General features: G+C 35.6%; 1 pseudogene; it reads right to left on the bottom strand.

The window, feature by feature from the left end:
• Window positions 1–16630: 16630 nt before the first annotated feature.
• Window positions 16631–17551, bottom strand: LOC124501215 (olfactory receptor 6C2-like; annotated as a pseudogene).

Genomic DNA, 17551 nt, shown 5'->3' with positions numbered 1-17551 from the left:
ACAACTTAGCTAGACCTGGTGTCAGTTGAACATATCATCTTATAAACATCATTAAAAAAAATTCCTCTCTTTATAAGTTGCTTTTGGATCAACAATTCTGCCCTCCCCATATTTTCCATCTGCAGACATGCTTCTAGCAGAGAAGACTTGAAAACTAACAATGATCATTGGTCAAATAATCCCAGTACTAAAATTTACATATGTATTAGTTATTAAACTGGCAATGAATATTTATCACATAGTTTATCCTGTGTCAGCTTATTTAGTTCATCTTGGAAGTGTGTTTTTGTTGGATATATTTTCTTAAAGATTCATTTAAGTGTGTTAACAGTCCAATTTTTTTGAGGTTTTCCCCATAGAAATTTTACTTTAAATGTACATATTTAATATTTTTAATATTTACCTTTGGCTGTATTTTCTTTCTACTTTTAGAATATATTATCTACTTAATATATATTGTAGGATATCCTTGTTCTCCAAAGAATTTCTCCTCCAGTTACAAACTGAAGTCTGGATTTGTATCATCTCATTCATTACTTCAAGGTTTCTTCAACAGTGATGGCCCTAAGCACTCAAGCTGCTACAGTTTCATATTCTCTAGATCTTGAGAGCTTTTATTCCTCTTTCCCCATCAATGGTTTCTCATTTAGAGCAGATTCTTGTTATTAAAATTTCAAACTGAATTTCCATTGTTTCTTTCTAAACACATTTGACAGTGACAAATCACTCCTTGCATGTATTGAACAGTAATGTGTTTGATTCAAAATTATTACAGAGAAGTAAGAGAACATTAGGAATATGTTTATAGAGCTGAAGAGCCATAGCCCCAATTTTTTTGTTTTTGCCTACCTTGTTTCAGCTAGAAATAACTTATGGTAAATCACATGTACCAATATCACATGTACAAAGAAGTTTTAGCCTTTTAATTATACTTCCACGTTGTCATTTAAATTTCACCTATGTGATGTCTCCTCTGTCTTATCAACCATTTATACATCAACTCATCTGATTTTTGCACCATTTAAACTACTCTAGTCAAGGTCAACACTAGCTTCCCTCTTGTTTCACTCATTAAACACAATTCAGCCTTCATTTAGCTCAAACTCTTTACTGCATATGAGACTATAAACTGCTACCTTATGAAAGTCATTACAGCTTAATTCCTGCCAACTCATATTTCCTTGAATTTCTTCCTACTACTTTGTCTATTCTTTTTCATTCTCTCTCGTGGCTTCCTTTCCTTCTCCAATCCGTTTGGTTATTGATCCATCTGAAATCTCTTTTCTAGAAAATCATTTCTCTCACTCTGTCTCTTATGAATAAGTTGAATCTTATAAAAAGGTGACTTCAAATAGACTGATGATTCCCAACTTTGTATCTGCAGGGAAAATATATCTTAGGTGTTCTGACTTCAACATTCAGTTTATTCTTGGACATCTAGATCAGATTTGGAGGGTTTGAATTTAGACTTTTTCTTTTTCCTTTTTGAGTATCCTTGAGTGATTTGCTTAACGTCTTTATCTTGTGCTTTTTTTTTTCATGTGCAAAATTCAGGTAAAAATAATATTTACATCTTAGGGTTATACTGATAAATTTAGATACTATAGATAAAATATCTATAACTGCATTTGGAATATGGCAAACAATCATTACTATTAACTATATTGAGCATTCTTATTTTGTTATTTTATTGTGTCTTATTGAGAGTCCTGTGGATGTGCACATTTCAAGATTTTAAATGTGCCTCTCACTATTGCATTTCCTTCCCTGTCAATCCTAAGTCTCATCCAAGGACAATCTTTATTGTTCCTTTTTTCTTTACTCCCATTTTCAGTTTATCACTAGGTCTTGCCATTTTGGCTATCTTCAGAATTTGTTTCTTTTATTCTTTCACTCACAATACTAATTTTACTCTGGGTGTTTTTATCTCATTGAAACATTGCAAAAGCATATTAATATATACTTAACATATCTTTGCATTCAAAATTTAAAATCAGTATAATCAGAATCATTTTTTAAAAATCCCAAATATGATTAATTCTCCCTTATGTGTTGTAGAAAAATGTTTCTGAAAGATTATTAACTGACATTAACCCTATACTAGATATTTCCTTAAAACTCTTGATCTGTCTCTCAATTATATGAAAGTTAATTTATTTTGGCTTTAGGTAAGAATTATGAAGAGTAGAAGAAGGAACATATTTAGGGATTTTGAGTTTCAAATGCATCAAGCATTTAGATTAATGGAATCTTTTCATGCAATAAAGATTTTATTCCATGCGTAATGAGTAAGGACAAGGCTTCTCATACTTAGAGAATTTAGGAAATTTGTTTAGCAGGGGATAAAAGAGGGGATAGGTTAGAGAATTTGATGGTTCTGAATGAGATCTCTATGTTTGGGGCTCTCTGCTATCTTCCACTGATATGAAGCCAGAATAACAGAAGGAAAGAAAATGAGATAGACTTCTGCAGGGTTTTTTCCTTGAAGAGTTCTCAGGAAGAAAATAATAGGAAATAATTAGTTGCTCCTTGAACACAGGCTATAAGGGCATTAGAAAGTCACATAGTATTCCCAGTCTCAAGATGGTGTAGAATTAGAAGAAGGGTGTTCCTATGCTTAATAGTGGCAGGAAGCTAAAAAAGAACGTTCAGTCCTTCATAAATTTTCCTGTATTGCAATTTGCTGTAGAGATATAAAAGTGTCTTAAGGCTTATACAGAGAACCACTGAACCATAAGAGTTCTATGGGAAGAGGACAAGAGATCCCACAGCAGAAAAGCACAGAATAGGTATTTGAGGATATGAAGAGATGATGGATATTTTGATAATGTCAACTCTGATGGATACTGACATTTCTTTACCTCTTAATACACTCAAAGTGCACAGATGTACCAGAATTAGGATGAAGCTGGGTTGAGGGCGACAGCACAGATATATGTTAATGATTCACTAGAATGAGGTGGTGGAGTTAGGTAGGGAGGGAAGACACTGATATTAAGTTGAATTAAAAAAATGAATTTTTATTTTTTTCAGAGTTTGCAAGTAGAATTTTTGCTATCTCAAATAATTAAAATTACTCAAGCCATAATTTTAATCCTTTCTATCACTCCCTTTTACCTTCATCATAAAATTTAAGCTTCTCAGTGAGCATATGGAGATCTTTCTAATATTTCCAGTATTAATACAATTTATCTAATTTCTTCTATTCTTCTAGTGTACTTTTACTGGATGCTATCTTACTCCCCATAGTATGTATATACCTCTATGATATACAATGGAATATTACTCGGGCATAAAAATGAAATCTTGACATTTGCAGCAACATGGATGTACCTACAGGGTATAATGTTAAGTGAAATAAGTCAGTCACAGGAAATCAAATTACCATATGATTTCACTCATATGTGGAATTTAAGAAACAATAAGTGAATAAACAAAGAAAAAAGAAACAAAAAAAGTCTTAAATACAGAGACCAAACTGGTGATTGCCAGAGGGAAGGTGGGTGAGGCCTGGGTGAAGTAGGTAAAAGGGATTAAGAGTAGAGTTACCTTGATGGGCACTGAGAAATGTATAGAATTGTGGAATCATTATATTGTAAAACTGAAGCCAACATAGCACTGCTAATTATACTTTAATGAAAAAAAAAAAAGGATAGTATATCATAGTGATAAAGAGTAACAGTCTATAGAGTCAGGCTGTTGGTTTCACATTTCCTGATTCAATTTGCTTCACTTATTTACTAGCAGTTTCCATAAAAGGCCATGCTTAAAATTATCTGTGGAAATTTCCATATGCTGATCCTTTTCTCTTTAGTGATCTCTATACTTGCAGTCTCTAACCTTCCTATCCCTCTTTCAATTTTTGGTTTAGGTATAAATTTCACTAGGAATCTATCTATAACCCTTTAAGTAGAAGTAGCTTTTCCTTGTAGTCTATGACTATTCTTATGATAAGTCTTATGACTAACTTGTCAAATAGGGTAGACAAATTTTATTTTGGACATTATTGTGTCTCCAGCAGCAAACTTATCTCCAGGGGCATAGTAAGTGTTCTTTAAAAGTTTGTAGAAATAAAGAATGACTGTCATATTTGCCTTAAACAACAAAAACAAGGTATTTTCTTTAAACTGAGCAGGTTTTAAAATGATTTTATATATAAGATCATTAACCTATAAGCTGATTGGGGTAAAAATTAACTGATTTTTTTGAGACTGCCTTTAACATTATGCAGGTGTGACCGATTCTATTGTCTTCCTGTGGGCTAATGTCTAGTAAGAGGAAGTTTGCTTCCTGTGCTTTATACACTGTCTTTGAAATAAGAGTGTGCTGTTCCCCCTTCTCCTTTCCTTTATAGCTTTAGTTTCCTCCATAATACCTACTTTCATGGAATTATTGTGCGTACTGATTGAGATAATTCATGCAGAGTGCCTGGCAGATAATAAGTTAAAGCTACTACCTCTTTTCTCTCCTTCATTTTCTTCCTCCTCCTCTTTTTTTTGTTCCATAACTTCCTCTAATACTTATGCGAATGTGTGAGGGCACTAATCAATGGCATTACAACTATTGTGTTTTCTTTTCTGAATTCTTTTTTTTTTTTTAATTTTTTTTTTCAACGTTTATTTATTTTCGGGACAGAGAGAGACAGAGCATGAACGGGGGAGGGGCAGAGAGAGAGGGAGACACAGAATCAGAAACAGGCTCCAGGCTCTGAGCCATCAGCCCAGAGCCCGACGCGGGGCTCGAACTCCCGGACCACGAGATCGTGACCTGGCTGAAGTCGGACGCTTAATCGACTGCGCCACCCAGGCGCCCCTCTTTTCTGAATTCTTTATAAAGCCTGTGAATTTTGGTGCCTCTGATAACCTGTTCAATGTTCTGTAAAGAAATACTAAGAGCAGAGTTCAGAGAGGCTGCAATTTTGGACATGAGGTAACAGGTATTTCACATTTCTTTCTCAACTATCATTAGGTAATTAATTAAATGAGCAGTTATTTTGTAAATAGAGTCTATATCTTTTGTTTTCCCTCTATTCCAAGGACGAAAAGGATTTCCTAGGTAAAAATTTGTTGATGTATGTTTTTACTTATTCTAGCAATCTGTACCCAATGAGAAACCTAGAGGTGTGCTTTTCTAAGGTCTGGTGAATTGAAGCATGGTATTTCTATTAAGACAGTAACAAATAACAGCATCAGACTCCTACAGTTAGGAAATTACCTTGAATTATATGCATCTCTACAGAAAAGAAGCACTAATCATGCTCAGGGGGAGAAATAACTGATAATCAAGTACCCTTTTAGACAGAATCATATAGGAATTGACCCTTTTGAACCAAACTGAGAACATTCTTAAAGCTCTCAGTGCTTCACTGTGGCATGCTAACTCAGAGCATTGTCCCAGATTCCCAAACTCTCCTTTCATTCTAATCACCAATTTATTTTCTGTGATCTTGGAATGTTAAGTGAGTGTTCTGGTAAACCACTTTAATTTAGGTGTATTTTCAATTTAGTGTAGTTCAAAGAATATTTGTATTTATAAATTTTTTTTTCTTTCAATGTTTGTTTATTTTTGAGAGACAGAGCATGAGTGGGGGAGGAGCAGAGAGAGAGGGAGACAGAGAATCCGAAACAGGCTCCAGGCTCTGAGCTGCCAGCACAGAGCCCAATGCGGGGCTCAAACCCATGAACTGTGAGATCATGATCTGAGCGAAGTTGGATGCTTAACCGACTGAGCCACCCAGGCACCCTGGAATATTTGTATTTATAATTAGCTCATTGATCACTATAGACAACATTGCTAATAATTTGGCACTGTGATGAAGGCACCATTACAACTTGGTATAATATATATTTGTTGGTAAGTGTGATGTTGTGGGTCAGGTCACTTCTGTTCCTACTGTTTTTATGACTACTCATGAATTAATTAAAAACATGTACTGAGAACCTATGGTATGATTGATACTGTTATAAGCACTAAGGCCAAAATGAGTGAAAAAGTACTGACTCATCTCTACTGATGTGTGTATTAAATATTTCCAGTGAGTTCAATCCCTTAAAATTTAATTTTTCTAAAATAAAATAATATTACAAATAACTACTTATAACATTATAAATATTTGTTTTTTTTCAGAGATATCCAAATTAATTTATTTCCATCTCATATTTCAATAGACAAGTCTGATATTTTTGCAGAGACCAAGGAGCTAGAATGTTAACTGAAGAAAAACTGAAATTCCCAAATAAGAATATACTTACTCTTGTGGAAGGTAATCATGACTTTAGATGACTCTATGATCCTGATGGTTCCAAAGATGAAACTGAAAGCGTAAGTGGAGTCGAATGTGTGCACAAAGGCCCCTCTCATGGAGACATACACATTCACAGACAGTGTTTTACTGCAGGTAGTGTTCTCTGAGTTGCCCAGAAACTCTTGTTAAAAATTCTATTCCACTTTAGTGACACCTGGGTGACTCAGTCGGTTGAGCGTCCTACTTTGGCTCAGGTCATGATCTCAAGGTTGGTGAGTTCAAGCCCCACATGGGGCTTGCTATTGTCAGCACAGAGCCCACTTCAGATTCTCTGTCCACTTCTTTTTGCCTGTCCCCCACGTATTCTCTCTTAAAAATAAATAAAAACATTAAAGAAAAAGACCAAAAGAAAATATTCTATTCCATGTTAAACCTAGGAAAAAATTTCTTATATAGCAAACCTGAAAAAAAAGTCATTTATTTTAAATGATGAGAAATCTAAGGTGATTTTTAGAAGATTTTGATGGATGATTTCTGATTTCTCTGGGCAAAAATAGACTTTTACACAGTGAAGTAACATAGATGTTTTATTATCTCAGACTCATATGGATGTGCGGGAGCTCTCTATGTGGGTAAATAAAGGGTCCTAGGTAACCAAGGTTCAAATATGACTAATGATTATAATATATGCTGAATTTTGGCAAAACACCTAATAGAGGCAGCAGTGGGAATCATGTCCTTGGAGACAATAAGGTGAAACAATTTTATTAGATACATTCTGAGTGCAAAACAATACTTTTCTGATGAAACGGTATTTCTGGCTACTCTTCAACTCATAGATAACAAAATGTTAACAAAAGACAACAAAATTGCTTTAGGTCTGTACTTTAAGTGGAAAAATGTATAAATATACTTGAAAGTAGTATATATATAATCAATTTCTCAATTTATCGTAAATGCTTTTGCATGGTAAAAATATAGATTTGCATCACAATATACTCTTTATGGACAAACCTTTATTTGAAAAAGCTTCCCATATTTAACTATTATAAAGTTATATGTTAAAAATCTTATTTAAAAAAATAAAAATCTTATTGAATATAAATATCATCTATTTCTTTAATTACCAGCATTATTATCAGAAGAGGAATTTCTGAGGCAAAGGCCACTTATATTTTAGAATTTTGAGAGGCACCTGGGTGGCTCAGTTGGTTAAGTGTCCAGCTTTGGCTCAGGTCATGATCTCACGGTTTGTGGGTTTGAGCCTTGCATCGAGCTCTGTGCTGATAGCTCAGAGCCTGGAGCCTGCTTCAGATTCTGTGTCTCCCTCTCTCTCTGCCCCGCCCTGACTCACTCGCTGTCTCTCAAAAATGAATAAACATGAAACAAAATTAGAATTTTGAAGTGTATTGTCACACTTTGCTTCCAATGTGTAATGCCACATAATATTCACAAAGTGTATGGGTCCCTTGCCACTGTTGGGATCGTAAGGGAATCCCATCCTTATTTTGGTTGATTTCTGAGTCAATTAGAGAAAGTAGGCAATTAAATGGTTATTAAAGTATCGGTTTTGTTACAGATAGAGATGTTAAAAATATGACTTTGGACATTCCAATAAGAAATCACTGTTTAGTCATATCTATCAGGTACTGCTAGATCCAAATCTGTCCCATCAACCAGCGTGGGTAACTTATTGAATGAGTTCAAGCAGTCTGAAATCTAGTTGTAGAAAAGACAACTTAAAAGAGGAAAGGGAATAGGATAGATCTAGCATATCCAGATCCTTGTTCAAGATCTACTTGTCAGATAAGTCTTGTCAACAACAGGCAAGGATAGGTACGAGACAGGCCAAGAGAATTGCACACATGAATTATTGAAAAAAATCTTCAAACTTTAGAAATAAAGCAGGCAAATGCCTGTCTTTTCAATGTCATTTTATAGACTCATCTAAAAATTATTTAATTATTCAGGAAAATATACTTTGTTATTTACTCTTTGCTTAAAGTCCACATACCTTGAAATGACACATTGACTATAGATTTCTGTTCAGTGGAAAAGATATTCCAAAGATTGCAGTTTTATGGCACTATAGGATATTAATCTGTTCAGTATCTAGTAGATACTGAACAGTAGTCTTGATTATAGTGTTTATTCCTTAAAAAAAATTTTTAATGTTTATTTATTTTGAGGGAGAGAGAGAGTACAAGCAGGGGAGGGGCAGAGAGGGAGACACAGAATCTGAAGCAGGCTCCAGGTTCTGAGCTGTCAGCACAGAGCCTGATGTGGGGTGACAACTCACAAACTGTGAGATCATGACCTGAGCTGAAGTCGGACGCTTAACTGACTGAGCCACCCAGGTGCTCTTTAAATTCTCCTTTTAAACAAAATTACTATCTTACTGGTTTAACTAGTTGAATAAAATATTTTGCAAGTGTTTGTTGAATAATTGTATGAATCATGTATTTTTTAAGTTTTTGAGATTTATGCATCTCCACATGAAGATAATTATGAAGAGTAGGGAGTATATATTTCTTCCTAATATTCACCATATTCACTATATTTCTAAAATTTTCTCTTAACCAATTGACTTAACATTAAGCCTCTGGTTAACAAAGCATATGCTTATACCCCTTAAGAGAGAAATCAGCTCTCTTTAAGGCAGAACAGTCCACCTTCCCAGTTATACTTTCCCATTGCCAGTTCCTTTGAATATCTTTCTGGGCCTATCTCGAACATTTTGGAATTGACTTCAAGTCAAAGTACCAAATAAATGTATTAGTAAGGCCACTCTAAACCTATAATTGAAAACTTACCTTCTAACATTTTCCCTGTATCAAGTATTTAGATATGTTATCTTTTTTCTTTTTAATTAATTAAATGTAAGACAGGAAATCATCAAATCATTTTAGTCAATTAATTAATTTAGATTCAAGTTAGTTAACATATAGTGTAGTATTGGTTTCCGGAGTAGAATTTAGTGATTCATCACTTACATATAACACGCAGTGCTCATCACAAGTGCCCTCTTTAATGCCCATTACCCATTTAGCCCATATCCCCACCTACCTTCCTTCCAGCAACTTTCAGTTTGTTCTCTATAATTAAGAGGCTCTTATGGTTTGCCTTTCTCTGTATGTTTTTGTCTTATTTTTGCATCTGTGTTCATCAAGGATATTGGCCTGTAGTTCTCTTTTTATGTGGACTCTATTTGGTTTTAGGATCAGGGTAATGCTGGCCTCATAGAATGCATTTTAGGAAGTTTTCCTTCTATTTCTATTTTTGGAGGAGTTTGAGAAGAATAGGCATTAATTCTTCTTTAAATGTTTGGTAGAATTTGCCTGTGAAGACATGCGGCCCTGGACTTTTATTGGTTGGGAGTTTTTTGATTACTGATTCAATTTCTTTGTTGGTTACCAGTGTGCTCAAGTTTTCTGTTTCTTCTTGTTTCAGTTTTGGTAGTTTATATGTTTTGAAGAATTTGTACATTTCTTCCAGGTTTTCCAATTTGTTGACATGTGATTTTTACATTATATTCTGTTATAATTGTTTGCATTTCTGTGGTGTTGGTTGTTATTTCTCCTCTCTCACATGTGGCTTTATTTGGATCCTTTCTCTTTTCTTTTTGATGAATCTGGCTAGAGGTTTGTCAATTTTATTAATTTTTTCAAAGAACCAGCTCCTGGTTGCATTGATCTGTTCTGTTGGGGTGTGTGTGTGTGTGTGTGTGTGTGTGTGTGTGTGTGTGTTTTGTTTTCGAGATCATTTATTTCTGCTCTAATTTTTATTATTTCCTTTCTTCTGCTGGATTTCAACTTTGTTGTTGTTCTTCTAGCTCCTTTAGGTATAAAGTTAGGTTGTTAATTGAGATTTTCTTCCTTCCTGAGGTAGGCATGTATTGCTATAGACTTCCCTCTTAGGACCGTGTTTGGTGTTCCCAAAACTGTTGTGGACTGTTGTGTTTTTTTGTTTCCTTGTATTTTTAAGTTATTTCTTTGTTTTCCTGGTTGACCAATTCATTGTTTAGTAGCAGTTCTTTACCCTCCAGTGTATTTGTGGTTTTTCCAAATCTTTTCTTGTGGTTAACTTCCAGATTCATAGCATTATGGTCAGAAAAGTTATGTGGTATGATTTCAATATATTTGTATTTGTTGAGGCCTGTTTTGTGACCTAATGTGTGAATTCTTCTGGAGAATGTTCCATGTGCACTTAAAAGAAAGTATTTTGCTGTTTTAGAATAGAATGGAATGGAATTTTAGAATGGAATGGAATGTTTTAGAATTTAGAATGGAATGTTCTGAATGTAATACACACATCAGTAGAAATGGGTCAGTACCTGTTTATTCTTTTTGATCTTAGTACTCATAGCAATATCGATCATATCATAGGTTCTCAATACATATGTTTTGAATTAATTCATGAGTAGTCATAGAAACCGGAACAAACAGAAGTGACCTGCCCCACAACATTACGCTTACCAACAAATATATATTTATACCAAGTTGTAACTGTGCCTTCATTAGAGTGCCAAATTTTTAGCATTTTATAAGTCCATCTGGTCCAGTGTGTCATTCAAAGCCATTGTTTCCTTGTTGATTTCCTGCTTAGATGAAATGTCCACTGATGTAAGTGGAATATTAAAGTCCTTTACTATTACTGTGTTTTATCAATTACTTCCTTTTTGTTTATATATTTGAGTGCTCCATGTTGGATGCATAAATATTTACTATTGTTACGTCTTCTTGTTGGATTGTCTCCTGTATGATTACATAATGCCCTTCTTTGTCTCTTTTTACAGTCTTTGTTTTTTTTTTTTTAATTTTTTTTTTCAACGTTTATTTATTTTTGGGACAGAGAGAGACAGAGCATGAACGGGGGAGGGGCAGAGAGAGAAGGAGACACAGAATCAGAAACAGGCTCCAGGCTCTGAGCCATCAGCCCAGAGCCTGACGCGGGGCTCGAACTCCCGGACCGCGAGATCGTGACCTGGCTGAAGTCAGACGCTTAACCGACTGCGCCACCCAGGCGCCCCTACAGTCTTTGTTTTAAAGTCCAGTTTGTCTGGGGGTGCCTGGGTGGTTCAGTCAGTTAAGCAACCAACTTCGGCTGAGGTCATGATCTCATGGTTCGTGGGTTTGTGCCCTGCGTCGGGCTCTGCGCTGACAGCTCAGAGCCTAGAGCCTGCTTCAGATTCTGTGTCTCCCTCTCTCTCTGCCCCTCCCCTGCTTGTGCTCTGTTTCTCTCTCTCTCAAAAAAATAAATAAATAAAAATGTTAAAAAAAATTAAAGTCTAGTCTGTCTGATATAAGTATTCCTATTTGGACTTTCTTTTGACCTACGTTTGCATGATAAGTGTTTCCCTGCTCCCTCTCTTTCAATTTGCAGGTATCTTTAGGTCTAAAATGAGTCTTGTAGGAAGTACCTAGATGGGGCTTCCTGCATTTTGACATGCTATGTCTTTTATTACATTCAAAGTAATTATTGATAATACATTTGTTGGCATTTTATTACTTGTTTTGCCATTGTTTCTGGAGGTTTTCTGTAATCTTTTCTAGTCTTTGTCACCTTTAGTCTCTCCTTTCTGTTAAGCCAAGGCCTAATTCAGAGTAAGGTCCTAACTGTCTTTAATTCTCTGATGGCTGAAAGAGGTGAGGAAGCTTCAAAGAAAAAGTTTGACCCTAGCAGAGGTTAGTTCATGAAGTTTAGGAAAGGAAGCCATCTCTATAACATAAAAGTGCAGGGTGAAGCAACAACTACTGATGTGGAAGTTTCAGCAAGTTATCGAGACGGTCTAGCTAAGATAATTAATGAAGGTGGCTACACTAAACATCAGATTTTCAATGTAGATGAAACAGCCTCATATTGAAAGAAGATGCTGTCTAGGATTTTCAAAACTAGAAAGGAAAAGCCAATGTCTGGGTTCAAAGCTTTAAAGGACAGGTTGACTCTTTTATTAGTGGCTAATGAAGGTGGTAACTTGAAGTCAAAGGCAATGATCACTGACCATTCTGAAAATCCTAAGGCCCTTAAGAATTATGCTAAATGTACTCTGCGTGTACTCTATAAATGGTACAATAAAGCCTGGATGAGAGCACATGGATTTGCAATATGTTTTACTGAATATTTTGAACATATTGTTGAAACCTAGTGCTCAGAAAAAAAAGGTTTCTTTTAAAATATTATTGCTCATTGACAGTGTATCTGGTCACCCAAGAACTCTAATGGACATTTCCAGTGAGATTAATACTGTTTTCATGCCTGCTAACACAATATCCATTTTGCAGTCCATGGATCAGGGAATAATTTTAACTTTCAAGTCTTTAAGAAATACATCTCATGAAGCTTGGACTGCCATAGAGAATGATTCTTCTGATGGATCTTGCCAAATTGAAAACCTTCTGGAAAGGATTCACCATTCTAGATGCCATTAAGAACATTTGTGCTTCATGGTAAAAGGTCAAGATATCAACATGAACAGAAGTTTTAATAGATGTTGATTGTCTTGAGGGGTATGAGCCTTCAGTAGAGGAAATAACTGTGGATGTTGTGGAAATAACAAGAGAACTATAATTAGAAGTGGAACCTGAAGATGTTACACAGTTGCTGCAATCTGATGATAAAACTTACCTAGACATAGAGTTGCTTCTTATGGATGAGCAAAGAAAGTGTTTGTTTGTTTACTTGAGAGAGAGAGAGAGAGAGAGAGAGAGAGAGAGAGAGCGAGAGCGCAAGCAGGGGAGGGGCAGAGAGAGTGAGAGGGAGAGAGAGAGAATCCCAAGCAGGTTCCACACTGACAGCACAGAGCCAGATGTGGGGTTCAAACTCACGAACTGTGAGATCGTGACCTGAGCCAAAACCAAGAGCTGGAGGCTTAACCAACTGAGCCACCCAGATACCCCAAAAGTGGTTTTTGAGATGGGAGCTACTCCTAAGGATGATGCTGTAAGGATAGTTAAAATGAGAACAAAGGATTTAGAATATTACATAAACTTAGGTGATAAAGCAATGGTGGATTTTGAGAGTATCGACTCCCGATTTTGAAAGAAGTTATGGGTGAAAAGTGCTATCAAATAACATCACATGCTATAGAGAAATTATGAAAGGAAAAAAGTCAATTGATGTGGCAAACTTTATTGTTGTTCTACTTTAAGAAATTGCAACAGTCACCCCAACCTTCAACAACCACCACCCTGATCAGTCAGCTTTCATCAACACTGAGGTAAGACCCTCTATCAGCAAAAAGATTATGACTCTTTGGGAGCAGTGATGATCGTTAGCATTTTTTAGCAATAAAGTATTTTTATATTAAGGCATATACAGCGTTTTTTAGACCTAATGCTATTGCACACTTAATAGACCAGAGAATAATGTAAACATAACTCTTATGTACACTGGGAAACCAAAAATTCATCTGACTCACTTTATTATGGTACTTGCTTTATACAGTGGTCTGGAACTGAATCCACAATATCTCCAAGGTATCCCTGTATATTACCTTTACCAGAGACCTTTAAAATTTCAACTTGGAGGATTCCCTGTAGTATTTTTTTGTAGGGAAGATCAAGTGGTAATGATTTTTCTTATGTTATGCTCATTTGGAAAGTCTTAATTTCTCTTTGATTTTTCAAAGGACACTTTTGCTGAATATAGTATCATTGTTGCCAGTTTTTTCTTTCACAATTTTGAATATATAGTCCCACTCCCTTCTGGCCTGCAAAGTTTCTGCTGAGAAATGCCTTGATAATCTGATAGGAGCTCCCTTGTGTCTGACAGTATTTTGCTCTTGCTGCTCTCTAGATTCTCTCTTTATCTTTAACTTTTGACAGTTTGTTTATAATGTCTGTCAGGGTGGGTCTCTTTGAGTATCTTATGTAGACTTCTTCAAGCTTCTAAAATTTGTGTGCCCATTTCTTTTTTTCAGATTTGGAAAGTTTTCAGCCATTATTTCTTCAAATTTGCTCTCTGCCCTTTCATCTCTCTTCTCCTTCCGGGACTCTCATAACGTATGTATTTGTCTACCTGATGGTGTCTCATAAATCCTTTGGGCTCTCTTCACTTTTCTTCATTCTATTTTCGTTTTTGCTCCCTGACTCAAAAATTTTTTATTGCAGCATATTGACACACAATGTTACATTAATTTCAAGTGTACAACATAGTCATTCAACAAGTCTATATATTGTGCTATGCTCACCACAAGTGTAGCTACCATCTGTCACCATATAATGCTATTATAATGCCATTCACTATATTCCCTAAACTGTGCCTTTTATCCGTGTGATTTATTCATTCTGTAGCTTGAAGTCTGTATCTCCAAGTTCACTGATTCATTCTTCTGCTTGAATAAGATTACTATTTAACCTCCCTAGATAATTTTTTAAAATTCAGTTGTTGTATTATTCAGGTCCAAAATTTCTGTTTGGCTCTTTTTATAGTTTCTGTCTTTTTGTTGATATTTTCACTGTTGTTCATGAATCCTTTCCTGATTTCATTTAGTTGTCCGTATTCTTATTCAGCATCTCAGCACTGTTATTTTGAATTGTTGGGTATTTCAGCATGTTTCCTTAGGGTCACTTGTTGGAGATTTAGTTTGGTCTTTGAGCCATCATTCCCTGTTTTTTATTTACTTACTTACTTGTTTATTTAGTATTGTGCTCTTAAAATTTGGACGTTTGATGTTTATTTATTTTTGACAGAGAGAGGGGGAGAGGGAGAGAAGCAGAGAGAGATGGAGACAGAATCAGAAGCAGGGTCCAGGCTCTGAGCTGTCAGCACAGAACCTGATGCAGGGCTCGAACCCATGAACCGTGAGATCATGACCTAGGCTGAAGTTGGACAGTTAATTGACTGAGCTGCCCAACTGCCCCAAACTTGGGCATTTGAAAAAGAATGGAGTTTGGAGTTTGGATGAAAGATGCTAACATTTTTGTATATGTATAAAATGTCTATGGAAGGACATATAAAAGGACACATAGTGAATGGCTCTATGGCAGACTGAATAGCAGGGGAAAATGGTGAGGAAGAGACTTATGTCATACTGTTTATAATTTTATTTAAAATTTTATTTTATTAACACTTCCATGTAGTCCATGTGAAAAAAGAGGGATGAGGGGCGCCTGGGTGGCGCAGTCGGTTAAGTGTCCGACTTCAGCCAGGTCACGATCTCGCGGTCTGTGGGTTCAAGCCCCGCGTCAGGCTCTGGGCTGATGGCTCAGAGCCTGGAGCCTGTTTCCGATTCTGTGTCTCCCTCTCTCTCTGCCCCTCCCCCGTTCATGCTCTGTCTCTCTCTGTCCCAAAAATAAATAAACGTTGAAAAAAAAATTAAAAAAAAAAAAAAAAGAAAAAAGAGGGATGAAATAAAATGTATACCATAAAAAGAATGAAATTATCTCCAGCAATACAGATCAATATCAACAATTTTAAGTAACTTAATTCAGATATAATTCATATAATACATGACTACTAGAGGAAATAGGAAATGAAGATCAGAGTAGTGCGTGACTGATCAAGGAAAATTTACTGAAAGAGATCATTTCTAGCTTGTTCTTGGAAGACATTTTGCTAGTCATAATTATCAACTTAAAAATAATGATGCCTAGGAGTGCCTGAGTGGCTCAGTTGGTTGGGTGTCTGACTGTGGCTCAGGTCATGGTCTTGTGGTTCATGAGTTCGAGCCCTGTGCTGGGCTCTGTGCTGACAGCTCAGAGCCTGGAGTCTGCTTCAGATTCTCTTGTCTCCCTCCCACTCGTGCTATATCTCTCTCTCAAAAAAATAAATAAATTTAAAAAATGATGCCTCAAATGTACATGTATTTCATTCACATTCATATTACCTGTTGGTGGGAACCAGAGGAAATATACAATGATAAACAAGTAAAAGACTAATACACTGAAAATGATATGACATTTGATGAAGGACATTAAGGAAAGTACAAATAAATGGAAAGATATCTTATGTTCATGGACTGGAAGTCTTAATAATGTTAAAATTTCCATACTATGAATGGACAGTGATCTGTAGTGATCTACAGAGTCACTGGAATCCCTATCAAAATCTCAATGGTACTTTTCTAAACATGAAAAGAGAAGAAAATTGTCATTAAAAAAATCTATGGAATGGGAGAAAATACTTGCAAACCTAGTATCTGATAAAGGGTTAATCTCCAAAATATGTAGGGGACTCTTACAACTCAGTTGCCAAAAACTCATTATATTACTTTAATGAGGAAAGGCACATATTTATTGTCTTTCATACAATAAAAGGGAAGGTAATGATATGAGGGTAGATTTCATAATGAACGTTAAAAATTTTTTTGAAAGAAGCCTACACTGACAAATTTTGGATGCAGCCAAGTTGACTATTAAGAGGAAGTATTTCTGAGTGTCTTCATTCTTACTTTGATAGGGATTTCATTCTTTTGATTGAATTCTTGAAACCTTGCTTCACTTGCTTGTTTCTCAGGATATAAATAAAAGGGACCACAGAATTAATGAGTACTGATACTCCTTTATTAATGGTCACTCCTTCTTTTGCTGAAAACAATCTAGATGAAGATATAGCCACCACTGGTGATAGAAATTGCAATTATGTAGGAAGAGCAGATGGAAAAGTTTTTTTTGTTTTTTCTGTTGAGGAGAAGGGAACCTGAAGATAGTCTGGATGATGTAAATATAAAGCTGCACCACAGAAATGAGGGCCATGATTAATGTTAGTGAAGCACAGCTAATGATAATTTTCTCTATGTACTGTGTATCTTAACATGAAGTTTTTAGGAGAGAGGATGCATCAGAGCCAAAATGATCAATGACAGTGGAGTCACAAAATTCTACCTGAAAGCCCACACAACATCGAGTAAACACAACAATAAGTCAGTCAGCCAACAGCCAAGGATAAGGATAGTACAGACCCTTTGGCTCATGATGGTCACATAATGCAGGGGTATAAATTAACCACAAAATGATATGTGACATGGCAACTGGGAGAAAAAATTATATTGCTCCAAAAATTATGACAAATATATTTGAGTAGCACAAGCATTGTAAGTAGTGGTATTATCACCAGTGGATATGCTATAAAGGAATCTGGGAACATAAACACTTGTGAGTGAGACTTCTAAGAATGAGAAATTTCTGAGATAAAATACATGGGAATTTTAAAATGAGAATCAATAAATGCAAGCATGATGATAGTCCAATTCCCTATTATTCTCAACACGTTTGTGATAAGTAGAAAAATAAAAAGAACCTTCATCTCTGAATTATCAGTCAATCCCAAAAGGATGAATTGGTTTCAGCATGCTGTATAGTTTCTCAT

The sequence above is a fragment of the Lynx rufus genome, unplaced genomic scaffold (genome assembly GCF_022079265.1).
Source record: "Lynx rufus isolate CCGP_SWC_20201006 ecotype Redwood Valley unplaced genomic scaffold, mLynRuf1.p SCAF_7, whole genome shotgun sequence".
In the NCBI taxonomy this organism is placed as follows: Eukaryota; Metazoa; Chordata; class Mammalia; order Carnivora; family Felidae; genus Lynx; species Lynx rufus.
This window is presented reverse-complemented; position numbering and strand designations above follow the sequence as displayed.